This window comes from Gambusia affinis, linkage group LG04 (genome assembly GCF_019740435.1).
Source record: "Gambusia affinis linkage group LG04, SWU_Gaff_1.0, whole genome shotgun sequence".
In the NCBI taxonomy this organism is placed as follows: domain Eukaryota; kingdom Metazoa; phylum Chordata; class Actinopteri; order Cyprinodontiformes; family Poeciliidae; genus Gambusia; species Gambusia affinis.
In genome coordinates, this window is record NC_057871.1 from 27,786,688 (window position 1) to 27,798,218 (window position 11,531).

General features: G+C 38.2%; 1 long non-coding RNA gene across 1 annotated transcript; it reads right to left on the reverse strand.

The window, feature by feature from the left end:
* Positions 1 to 4,279: 4,279 nt before the first annotated feature.
* Positions 4,280 to 8,935, reverse strand: LOC122830353. Its single transcript, XR_006370512.1, has 3 exons — positions 8,693 to 8,935; positions 6,918 to 6,989; positions 4,280 to 4,556 (listed from the first exon to the last, which is right to left on the reverse strand). It is a non-coding gene; the product is annotated as an uncharacterized LOC122830353 (long non-coding RNA).
* Positions 8,936 to 11,531: the final 2,596 nt, after the last annotated feature.

The window sequence follows — 11,531 nt, forward strand, 5'->3', positions numbered from 1 at the left end:
GCCCATTCTTCTTTGCAAAATGGATCGAGCTTATTCAGACTGAAAGCAGAGCATTTGTGAACATTTTTCAAAGTGTTGTCATGGGATCTCAGCTGAATTTAGATTTGAACTTTGACATGTACCCTGCTAGAAAGGGAACTTCCACCACAGTCGTAATCCTCCCGCAGTCTTAGCGCAACGCAGAAGTCACGGTCGGACAGCGGGGAAGCAGGAGGGTTGTCCTGTCAGACTTCCCAAAACTACGCAAAAAACAAATCTTACAAAAGTCCACAAAGGGTCAGTGTGACACTGCCGGACAGCGCACAGGGTAAAAGAAACTTGTGGGATCCCATTGATCTGATTTATATTAGATCACCGTAGAGTTGTTTTGTTTCCACTGTACTGTAGACAAGTAATCCCATGGATCTGATGCTTCTACCATTGCGTCTTATGTGTCGAGCTCAGTGGTAGAAATCCCAGTTGGAACGCTGAAAGGAATTGTGCAGGAATCGCCAGGCTCGACTATTTTACCTGTTGCCCTAAAAGTTGTGTTTTAGTATCATCTGACCAGAACAGAACTTTGCTATGCCCTCTACATAAATCTCAAACAGAACTTCCCATGACTATCGTCTTCCTACTCCAAAATGGAAGCTGGATTAGTGTGGTGCACAACTAAAACAGCAGATGTTCTTCCTTCCACTTCATTTCATATCGGTCCGTCACATAAAATGTTAACGCTGCCTTTTCATTCATCATATAATTGCTCAAATTGGAATTACTAAACTAAATTTACTTAACGGAAACAAGCAAATTTTGAAGAAAACTTCTTGGCACCAGAAATGTTTTGATAACTTTTTGGCTAGAATAGAATGATGTTGTTTTTCAGTCGCATTGAAATTAACATATTTTGCAAAATTGCAAAGGAAACACTTTTTGTCACATTGCAAGAGTCCCGTAATCAAGAACTGGATGTTACTACTGCCGGAAAAGATGAGACAGCAGAGAGTGGAAGGAAGATTGTTTTTTATCGACTTTTCACATAAACTTATTCAAGTGTAATTTTAATTTAATGGAAATAGCACAGTTGTGAAAATGTTTTTTGACTGTAGCGGAATATCGCATATGTCCAAATGTTGGATGGGTATATTTTTGTGAGGCAGTGTGATTCTTAATTAAAAGCAAAAGCTGGTAAAAACAGAATAAATCTTAGTAAAAGAAAACATTTCAAGTAACCAAACGTGACGTGCTCGTTGAACGTCATGTTTTATGACTAAAACAGCATCAATTAAATTTTTATTGTGCTGGCCATTAGCTACAGCTGAGACACTTTGGAAAATTCTCAGAAACAATATCAGATCGCAGTCTGCCAACGTGGAGGGAGGGGCAGCGAGTCTGCGACGGGTGAAACATGTAATTTCCTAATTCTGATCTTGCAAGACAATCCGTCCTTATCGGTGTCTGATCTGCTCACTGGAGGGAAAGAAGAAGCTGAAGGCCATCACACATACACACACACAGAGAACAGTAGACAGAAGCATAAAATTACATTGTGGAAAGAGATAGAGAAGGAAAGACTGAGAGACTAGTGAGAGAACAAACAGGCCTATCAACACGACCACAGACCCAGATAACAAGATAAGACCTAATCAATCAATCCTTGCACACAGAGAAAGATTGCACTAAGTGGCTCATGAGTCCTGCTGTAAATTAAATCTGCACACTCCTTCAAGTAAGACAGAATGGAAGTGGTGAGAGTTAGAGAGAAAAGAGAAAGAGAGAGGGGGGATAATAGAGCCTAATTTCATCAGCGTGGCCCATGATGAAGCTTTTACACGGTGGTTTGAGAGGCCAAACTAAAAGGCTGGAGGTTCGGTGATATTGAATATGAGTGGTGTTTCATAATTAGATTTGTAAGGCGATAGGCAGGAATCACATTATGGGGTCTAATGTGGATCTCTGAAAGGGTGTCGGATCGTATGTGTGTGTATTTCAGTGTGAATGTCTCGAAACGCTCTTCCTGTCCGACGAGAAGCCAACAGACAAACGGTCATGATTCACTTTAATTCACTCGCTCCAACAACATTCTGCCTCCTGACCGTATCCATGCTGCAGAGACAAAACAACACACACACACACAAAAAAAATAAGCCCAGAAATACGAAGACATGAATCAAATGTTCACGTTCCGCTTTTAAACAGAAGCGCTTGTGTTCCTCAAAGTGATAAATCAAGTTTTAAAGAAAGGTGCCAAAAAAAAGAGCTTGTTTCATTTGGCATGTCGTCATTTTTCAGTCACTGGAAAAAAAATTTAAAAAATGGCTTCATGGGGCAATCATTAAAACTCTTCAAATGTTTACTCTGACATCTGTTTGTGTGAGTATCGACCGTTTGCCAGTTTGGAGTACTTTTTTCCAGGGGAAAATGGCAAGTCAGCGCACACCACAGTTCCAAACATTAACAGTAACTAATCGGCCCGATGACGGACGCATCAAGCTGCCGTTTGTCCAGTAGTTGATTCATGCTGTCTCCGGGATGCAAGCAAAGCAAAACTCTGTCCAGTCATCGTCTATCCTCATTTATCCTTGCAGGCTTTTAGGGCGAGATGGTGACTATCTCAAGGGATGAGTAGGTCAAAAGTAGGGTATACTGGACAGGTTCCCAGTATATTGAAGGATTTAAAAGAGACTTGCAACTAAACCTGTGCTTCCATTAAACATAGAATCGCGCAAATTCAAAGTACAAAAATAAATTTGCTTAATGGAAAAGCCGCAATGTTGAAAAAATTACTGTTGTTGCGCTAGAATGAGTTTCTTTTTCCCACTGCATTGAAATAGCTGTATATTGCAAATGGAAACATTTTTTTTTTTTTGTATTGCATGAGTCATGTGATCAATAGCCGGATGACAACCGTCGTGTTGTCATGTGATCAACAAACGACGAAGAAGATGACAGGAAGCGGTATGTGATTGATGGTTTGGGGGTTTTTTTAGACAATGCGCAGCTGGCTCTGGTGTCTAGAAAATTAGCCATTTCAAAATCTCTGAAATGTAACGTCACGAAACAGCAGGCACTACTAGCCCATCACCTAGCAACCCCAGCAAGTTTAGCCCGTCACCTAGCAACCCAAGCAGAATTCTAGGACTTTGGGTCAGCTAGTTTTACTGCTGTGAGCACTGTACAATGGTTCCTTGAAAAAAAACAAGTGTTTTGTAGTTGACTTGCCATCCAGAAACCACCTGCTAGATTCTTGTTGGTTGTATAGGAGGATCTACTTATGCTTTTCAAAGATCAATGGTTGTATAAGTTAATAATCTGTTTGCAGCCATTTCCACATGCTTTTTGAGTTTAAAGTGACAGGAGGCCCCAAAGCAACTCATTCTGCAAGGAGCTCAAATAAGCAGAACTGGGCAGACTGAAATATTATTATTTAAGAATTATTTTGTGCAAAAAAATTTACAGCTTATAGACCTATCCTAACTTGTTCAAGGAAGAATAATACCTAAACAATGCTCAGTTGGTAGTGAAGGGCCCAAAGTATTTTTAAAAATGATTAATAACAAAAATAAAATAAAAAAAATCACCCTACATTTCATCCACATTTCTGACCCAAACACCTGAATGTTGTAACTGAATTTGGGGACCTATCTAGTCCAGGTGTGTTGCCTCTGTTTCTTGTTCTTAGCCAACATGAGCTCTCTGCTGTTGCTGCAATCCAGTTGCTTCGAGATGCAGCAAGCTGTAACCTCAGAGACTGAATTCTGTTAACCGGGTTGAGCTACTGTTGCCTTCCCATCATCTCTGACAAGCCTGTCCATTCTCCTCTGAACTCTGACCTCTACAGGACATTTCCTGTAACTGCCTCTCTGAGGAGGAGCTTTGTCCTCGTAGGCGGAGCTAGGTCCATTTTACTCATCTGGAAGGTTGCCATTGGAGATTAAAGGATTTCTCAAACATGCATGAAAGAATCAAAACAACCCTCCAGGCCTGTTTTCGATGAGGGAAAAACATTATAACATGATGTAAAGCTAAACAAAACGTTGATTTTACATAAAACTGTCTTTGCATTGCTCCATCCCCTCTGTACATGGATAGCTTTTTAACCAATAACCCACTGCTGCTTATCGCCATGAGCAGAGAATTAATGACTGAGTTTTTTACAGGCCCCAGGAAGTATTTATATTTTCAGAAATTTAATTTGGGATTTTCAATAGCTGTGACATGTAATAATCAAAATTTTAGAAATAAATGAAACACACCCCTCTGTGTGTAATGAATGTAGTAATAATAACAATAATAATGATAACAATTAGAGATGCATTTTAATATGTATTCAATTACTGACATAAATACATTTTCCAAGATATTCTAATTTATTGAGACGATCCTATAAATACAAACAAAACGACAAGAAAGTGAAAAACACACATATGGAAACAATAAGGATGTTTTTTTTTTTCTTTTCTCCCATTTGTGTGGTGACAGACAGAAGCTGACACACAACAGATCACTCCCAGCAGAGAACACTGAGCCCTCACATCATTAACACCTCCCGCTGTGTATCGCTGGGCTTCAGCCGTCTGGGGACACAAAGCAAAGACAGGGTGGGGAGGCGGGGGGAGGAACGGAGCCAAAGACGAACACTTAACAACACAAAAAAACAAAAAAACACGAGGTGCAAGAAAAGTGTTTTTGTGCCCGTTTTGATATAAAAACACATGTGTGCGCGCGTTTACGAGGACGTTCAGATCGCTAACATCCCAAATGCCTCGACTCATCCGCTAATTAGTCAGGAGCAATTAAGTTCACTTACACTAACTGCACACAGAGGCAGGCTGAACACACTTTCAGGTAAACAAATAATCACAAAACGGGAAGACTCACTGATTCATTACTTAGAAAGGGGACGTGAAATAAAAATACAAAAATGAACTGGCAGCGACAATATCAGGGAGGAAAATAAAGCAATAAGGCAAGACAGAGAGAAGGAAATAAGTTATAGTGAGTGAGGGAAGGGGGGGAAAAAATTAGGTGAAAATGGTAATCATATGTCCCAATGGACCGATTGAAGCAGGGCGGATTCATTCACGTGCTATCTCTCATTTATATGCTAATTTACACTATTAACGGCGAAAGGGAGAGCGCGGAGGGAACGAGAGTCGAACCGGTGTGCTCTGGTTAATGTTTGTTCATCATCAGGAGTTTTGCGTTTGTAAACACATCCGTATCGATCAACCCGGCAGCTGTTACGCCCCCCTGGCAAAACTCGGGTTTTATTCTAAAACTCAAAGGGAACAACGAGTGAAGTGGATGTCTGAAACGGAATCAGGAATTAAAACCACAGAAGAAGAGATGATATCAGTGTAATTCAATACAGATTTATGCTCTAATTCACCTCCTTTCATCCCGTTTCTCCCCTTCGTTCGTTTAAAAGAGCTTTAACGTCATGAGTGTTTCCTTCATTTTCTGCGGTGATCTTAGCTCTACTTGATTAATGACTGTGGAGCCAGCAGCACATCTGCACATTTTTAAGTACTTTGCTCACCTTCTTTTTCACCGTCGCCACTGAGCAAATTATGAAACTGTAAAAATTTGATTTATTTGTGCATCAGGTCGCATCGCTTCTTTTGTGTGTGTGTGTGTGTGCGTGTGTGTGTGTGTATTGGCGTCAAAAAAAAAAAAAAAAAGTTCCACAGTACAATCTTACAACATTAAACTGCGACACAAATGAGTTTTAAAAATTGAGAAAGCACTGAGTTACATTTCTACATTGGAGACAAAATGTATTTATTTACTTAGTTTCAGGCCTGTAACAGTAACCAATTTTGCTGGACGATAAATTGTCCCAGTAGTTATCGCGATAAACAATAACATTGTTTCTTTGAAGCCATTTTCAAGTAATATAATATAATACCATCAATAAACATTCAATTCTAAGGAACATTTGACACTGGGACTGGAAGACATTTTAAATATGCAAAATAAATTAAAGCAAAACAACCGAAACAACCAATAAGAGGAATTATTAAATCTCTTTAAACAAATTTGTCCTTCATAAGAAGGGCTAGTTGAGCCCAAAGCACCAGACTGAATGAGAAATTTTGTCATCCAGTTTTTGGTAGAAAGAGAGAAAGAAAAGAGAAAAATAATAAATCAGGAAACTGGAAATTATTGAACTTGTTTTAATTTATCATGCAATTAATTGATTTGCTTATTGCAACAGGTTAACTTAGATTTAAACCTTTTAAAATGTTTTTTTTCCTCAGTGCAATTTATTCAACAAATATGGACAACAGATTAACAAGCTTACTTTAAGTTGTTCTCTTAAAGGACCAGTATTGAGTAATTTCCAGGCACATAGTGCCATTTATAGCAAAAATGGTACTACTGAAGGCTACATAGTTACCTCCAGTAACTATTTTAACAGTTGTTAAAAAATAGTATTTATCAAATATGATTCAAAAGAAATATTACTTTGTAAATTAACACCTTGAAATTAGGCTTCTGTCTCTTTAACAAACTCCACCTTTAGGAAGTTAATCAAGCATCACTCCTCTATTTACCCTTTAATAAAGATTTTACCAGCATGCACAGTTCCACCGGGTGTTTGCTAATTGATGCTGGCTAGTCTGAAGGAGTTGAGTAGGGAGTGGCGAGGAGGGGGCTCTGTGAGGCAGAAGGTTGAAAACTGCAGCTCTAAGGAGGAGCTGTGCCTCGAAGGCGGAGATGGGTCCACCCAGGCTTTTTGCACAGCTGAATGGTTGCCATGGCAATTTTAAGGATTTCTCAAACATGTATGAAATAATCAAGGCAACACTCCAAGAATAACATTATAACATAATCTAAAGCTTAAAAGAGTCAATATGACATAATACTGCCCCTTTAAAAGGCACAATATGTAAAAAGGTGGTGTTGTGGTGACTGATGGATGACAGTCTTACCTGCAAGTCGGCTCCCACATCAGATTCTGCCTGGGGCGGGGCCCTATTCAGTCTCAGGCTGGTCCTGGGAGCCTGGCAACAGAAAACAGTTTTCAGACACCATTTGTTTTTTTGTGCTTTTAGGTAAGTTATTAAGGTGACGACCTACATTTGAGCTTTCAAAAAGTCTCTCAAATCTTTAATGTTTAAGATTTACGAAGCTCATTTCCGCTGTATTCTGCAGTTACTTATTCACAGAAACGTCAGTGTGAATTTATGAAGAAGCTAACCTCACACACACACACACACAAGCCTATTGATCATTATGCTGCTCCCTTGTCACAGTCATTTGGAGAAACATAAAGAAGAAGAGGGACAGCTGAAGCAGAAGTTCTGCGATGAGTTTCCCTCATGTCGCCGCCGAGGTCCGTGTGCGCCTCTGCCGTTCCTGAGTGTTTTTGCTGGTGGAGACCACAGGCAAAGGGTTTCCACGGGCGACATCCAGAGGTTCTTCAGGGGGTCCCCGGGCGGTGATTGCTTTTCCAGCTCTATCACAAACACATGCTCATGCTAAAAAAATACACTTACGTTTTGCTCCATCGTGCCATTTTTCAAAGAAACACAAAAATATCACCCTCTCATGGATTCTAAACACTTTAAGAAAAATACATATTCGCTTTAACAAAACATGGTCAATTTTGTACTAAAGTGGAACATATTTTGCTGATGTTGCATGTCAGAATGTTTTATTTTTTTCTTTCAGTTAAGCAGTCTACAGTACGTTAGATAATAGTTTATGTGCTCCTCTTTGCTCACTGTCATGACCTCTTGCTGGTTTGCTAAAACATCCTGAAGTTCATAAAAATAATCTGTATAACCTCATGCTGCTCATAATATCTAATAAGAAGTCACATGAACTAATATGATCAGACGAAAGAGACAAAACAGAGAAGTTTCAATTAAAACTATTACAATGTACATTTTGCTTCCATAAAAGCAGGTTTATTATTCTGTGGTTTCATTGTTGCTGCTTTTGTTTATTATTCCAATGTAGTTTTTTGAGAAAGTAGTATGATCTAGAGAGAATGAATTTGAATTTTTCCGTTAAACAGGAGAACGTTTTTCGGTTCGAGGCTGTTCTCATCAGCCAAATTAATTTGAATAAAAATAGAACAGGATAAAAATGTATACTCTCTTCTCTTTTTTTTTTTACCTCCTGGATAAGTCACTGGCCTAAAACTGAGGAAGGCTCTGCATTCGGTTTCTCTGAAAATCAGAATATTGTTGGATTTTTGATACAGACATGTCAATCAACTGAAAATTGTGTTTATGTGTTCATGCACTCAATAATGTGTCATGGTTGCTTTTGCATGAAATATTGCAACGCATGGCATAGAATTAATTAGTCGAGGCTGCTTTAATAAAGCAACCAGGGCTAATCAATCAGCTTGTTTTCATTGTTGTCTATGCCATCTTCCTTTTTGACAGTACTCCATAGATTCTCTATCAGGAGTATGTCAGGTCGCTTGCTGGCTAATCAAGCACTGTTATTCCCAGTGGAAGCTGTATCTGCTTCCTGTTTGGTGGTGAAGGATTGATAAGTATTTCCTACAGTTTTTTGAAAATGTTATTTGAAATTATTTACATTTAGATAAAGATTGGAGTTTTTACAGACCATCATGGAGGGTCATTTAGCACAGAAACCTGTAACTTTGTTCTATTTAAATTATGTAATGTTATGTTATAAGCCACAATGCCACACAATTCATTGACTTGAGTGAACCGGTTTGTCTCACCGTCTCATCGTCTTCATTGACGCTTCCAACCGCGAGCTCGTTTTTGCGAAAAAGTTGCTAGGTTTCGCACGTCTAGCTGCGTATGTTTCCAGAGCTTTCTTGTTTTTCTTCTTCGCTTCACTGTTGCGCTTTCTGCTTTTCATTTTTCATAAGGAGCTCTGACGTCTTAAGTTATATTGGCGGTCAGCAAACAGCTGAAGGAAGCATTACTGCCACCAACCGGAAAGAAGTGTGGACCGCAACGTTTAGTTTTTAACTTACGGCACAATAACAGCGTTCAAGCAGCAGTCGTGCCACTTAGTGGTCACAGACGTTACAACATGTAGTTTTTTAACAGCGTAACAGAGTACGAGATCATTATAAGAAATTATAAATAAATAAATAAATAAATAAATAAATAAATAAATAAATAAATAAATAAATAAATAAATAAATAAATAAATAAATAAATAAACACTAGCGCTTTTGACCCACAAGTCACATTGTAGACACTGTGACCCACTCACCACAACACAACATGTATGTAAGGGGGGGAAAAGTTTAAAAATAATATTTTTATATAATTGTAAACAAACAAATTGCCAACACTGATAACCACAGTGAATTTTATAGCTATCATTTATATTATTATTAATGTGCTTCATCAGGTTTCATGAGAAAACCTCAGTAAAGATCACTTGAGGTTTGACTGAAACAAAGACTTAAGATAAAGTTTAAAAAGCACTATCCAATCAGTGTGGAAAGCGTCATTTGAACAGTCCAGTTCTGAACACAGCCTCAGTTTCAACATTAAAAAAGTGAGGAAAAGAACATGAAGCTGTGAGAAACAACAGCAGCGGCTCATTTGAGTTGCGCTGATGGCAGATACATCAGACTTCAATTAAGACCAAACAGATACGAGCCACAGACGGATCCAGCACATCACAACAGAGCAGGTTTAACCATCTAAAACTCTGAGTGAATAATCTGCAAGGACCAATGGTGTTGCGTAAATGAACCCATCACAGAACATTTAATTCAGTTTATTTATAGTGAACCAATAATCAAAAAGGGAAAGTTTTGAGCCCCGTCTTAAAAGTAGACAGGGTGTCTGTCTGAAGGATCTGCTTTCCATATTACTTTTTGAAATTCTAAGAACCAGCAGTAAACCTTCAGTCTGAGAGCAAAGTGCTCTGTTAGGACCATATGGACCAATCATATCTTATATGTGTGATGGGGCTGATTATTATATTTGTTTTGTACTTCCTGGTTGTAAAGAATCAGTGTAGTCCAGCCTTGAAGTAACAAATGCATGGACTGGTAAGCTTTTCAGCATCACTCCTGTTCAAATTGTGGCAACATTCCAGAGATAAAAGAAAGAAAACCCATAAACCTGTTGATCATGGGATTTTAAATGAGACATCAGGGGGGGAAAGAGGCCAAATTAATGCCATCCAGATTAAGTGATTGACTAAGCAGACAACTTTTGTCAGAATTTAAAAGCAGAAAGCTTTGAATCTTGAAGATATTCATAATTAATATCATGATTGATATTAATTAAACTGTCTTTTTTAAATTTTTTATTATTATTATTTAATAATGAAAGTCTACCTGAAAATATTGTTAGTTTATGGGATCGGAATTTATAGGTTTCTTATTTCTTCCTACTCCTTTTTTGACCATGTTAAGATTATTATGGTACAAAAAAATATTCAATTTGCATTCCTTGTTCATGTGTGTGATCTTATACTTCTATCATGTTCGAAATAAAAAAAATGTTGATCAAGAGAATGTTTCTTAAAGCTCATGGTGCACATCCATTTACAAAGGTTAGGTGAATCATTTTTTCACTTTTTACTTAAAGTTTTTATTTTTTTATTTACCTAAATCATCTTCTAGCAAAAAAAAAAAAAAAAAAAATGACTTAGGCCATTATTTTAGAAGGATTATCCCTTGGATAATTTGCGAAATAATCCAAGGGAACACTTCTTTCAGCCTTTTGGTTGGGACAGAGTATTAACATCCAAGTTGAAGATTTGGATGAAGCTAATGATTTTGATAACTCAGAAGCGTCGACTGAATCAAAACAGTCCAAACACAGATCCGGATCTTCCTTCTGTGCCGGATGAAGCAATCACATTCAGGAGGATTGCCAACAATTTTTATTTTTTATCACATTGAACTTTATGAGGCCATTACTGCTGAGAGCTTTAGAAATTGATGGCTCTACAGAACCTCTGCTTTGTGTAAGTTTGGCAATTGTACTAACAAAAAAAAAAAAAATCTAATTTTTCTCCTTCTCCCCTATTAGTTATTTAAAATAAACATTTCTAGCTTGGCGAAGCCTCTTTTTACACACCAGCAGACTCTTTTTCTAGTTTAACCAGGAGTCCTCTACATGTGCAGAGCGCTGCACTTTGAAAGCACGCTGCTCTGAGTTTAAAACGGGAGTCTCCCGACATTACGACTGTTCCTCACTGAGTCGACTTCAAGGCACATTTTCTCCCCTCAAAGATAAACATGTTCCCAAGTTAAACTGAGACATGATTGATTCAGACACACAGCTGCGCAGTGATGGGACATTTTATCACGCTTTGAGGGAGGAATCAACAAACATTTTCACACATAACAACAGGAACAGATGTTGCCTTTAGAGGAAGATTACACTGTTTTGTGTTTTCACACACACACACACACATACACACAAATACACACACACAAAAATGAAACAAGTCAAGGAGAACCTAAAAGCCCATTTTCTTGTTCTTTTTTTCAAGATTTTGTTGCATTTCCTCTCCCCCTGCCCTCCCCCTCCTGTTGCAGAATAACTAAACTTTAGCAGAAAATGATTTATTGCTGC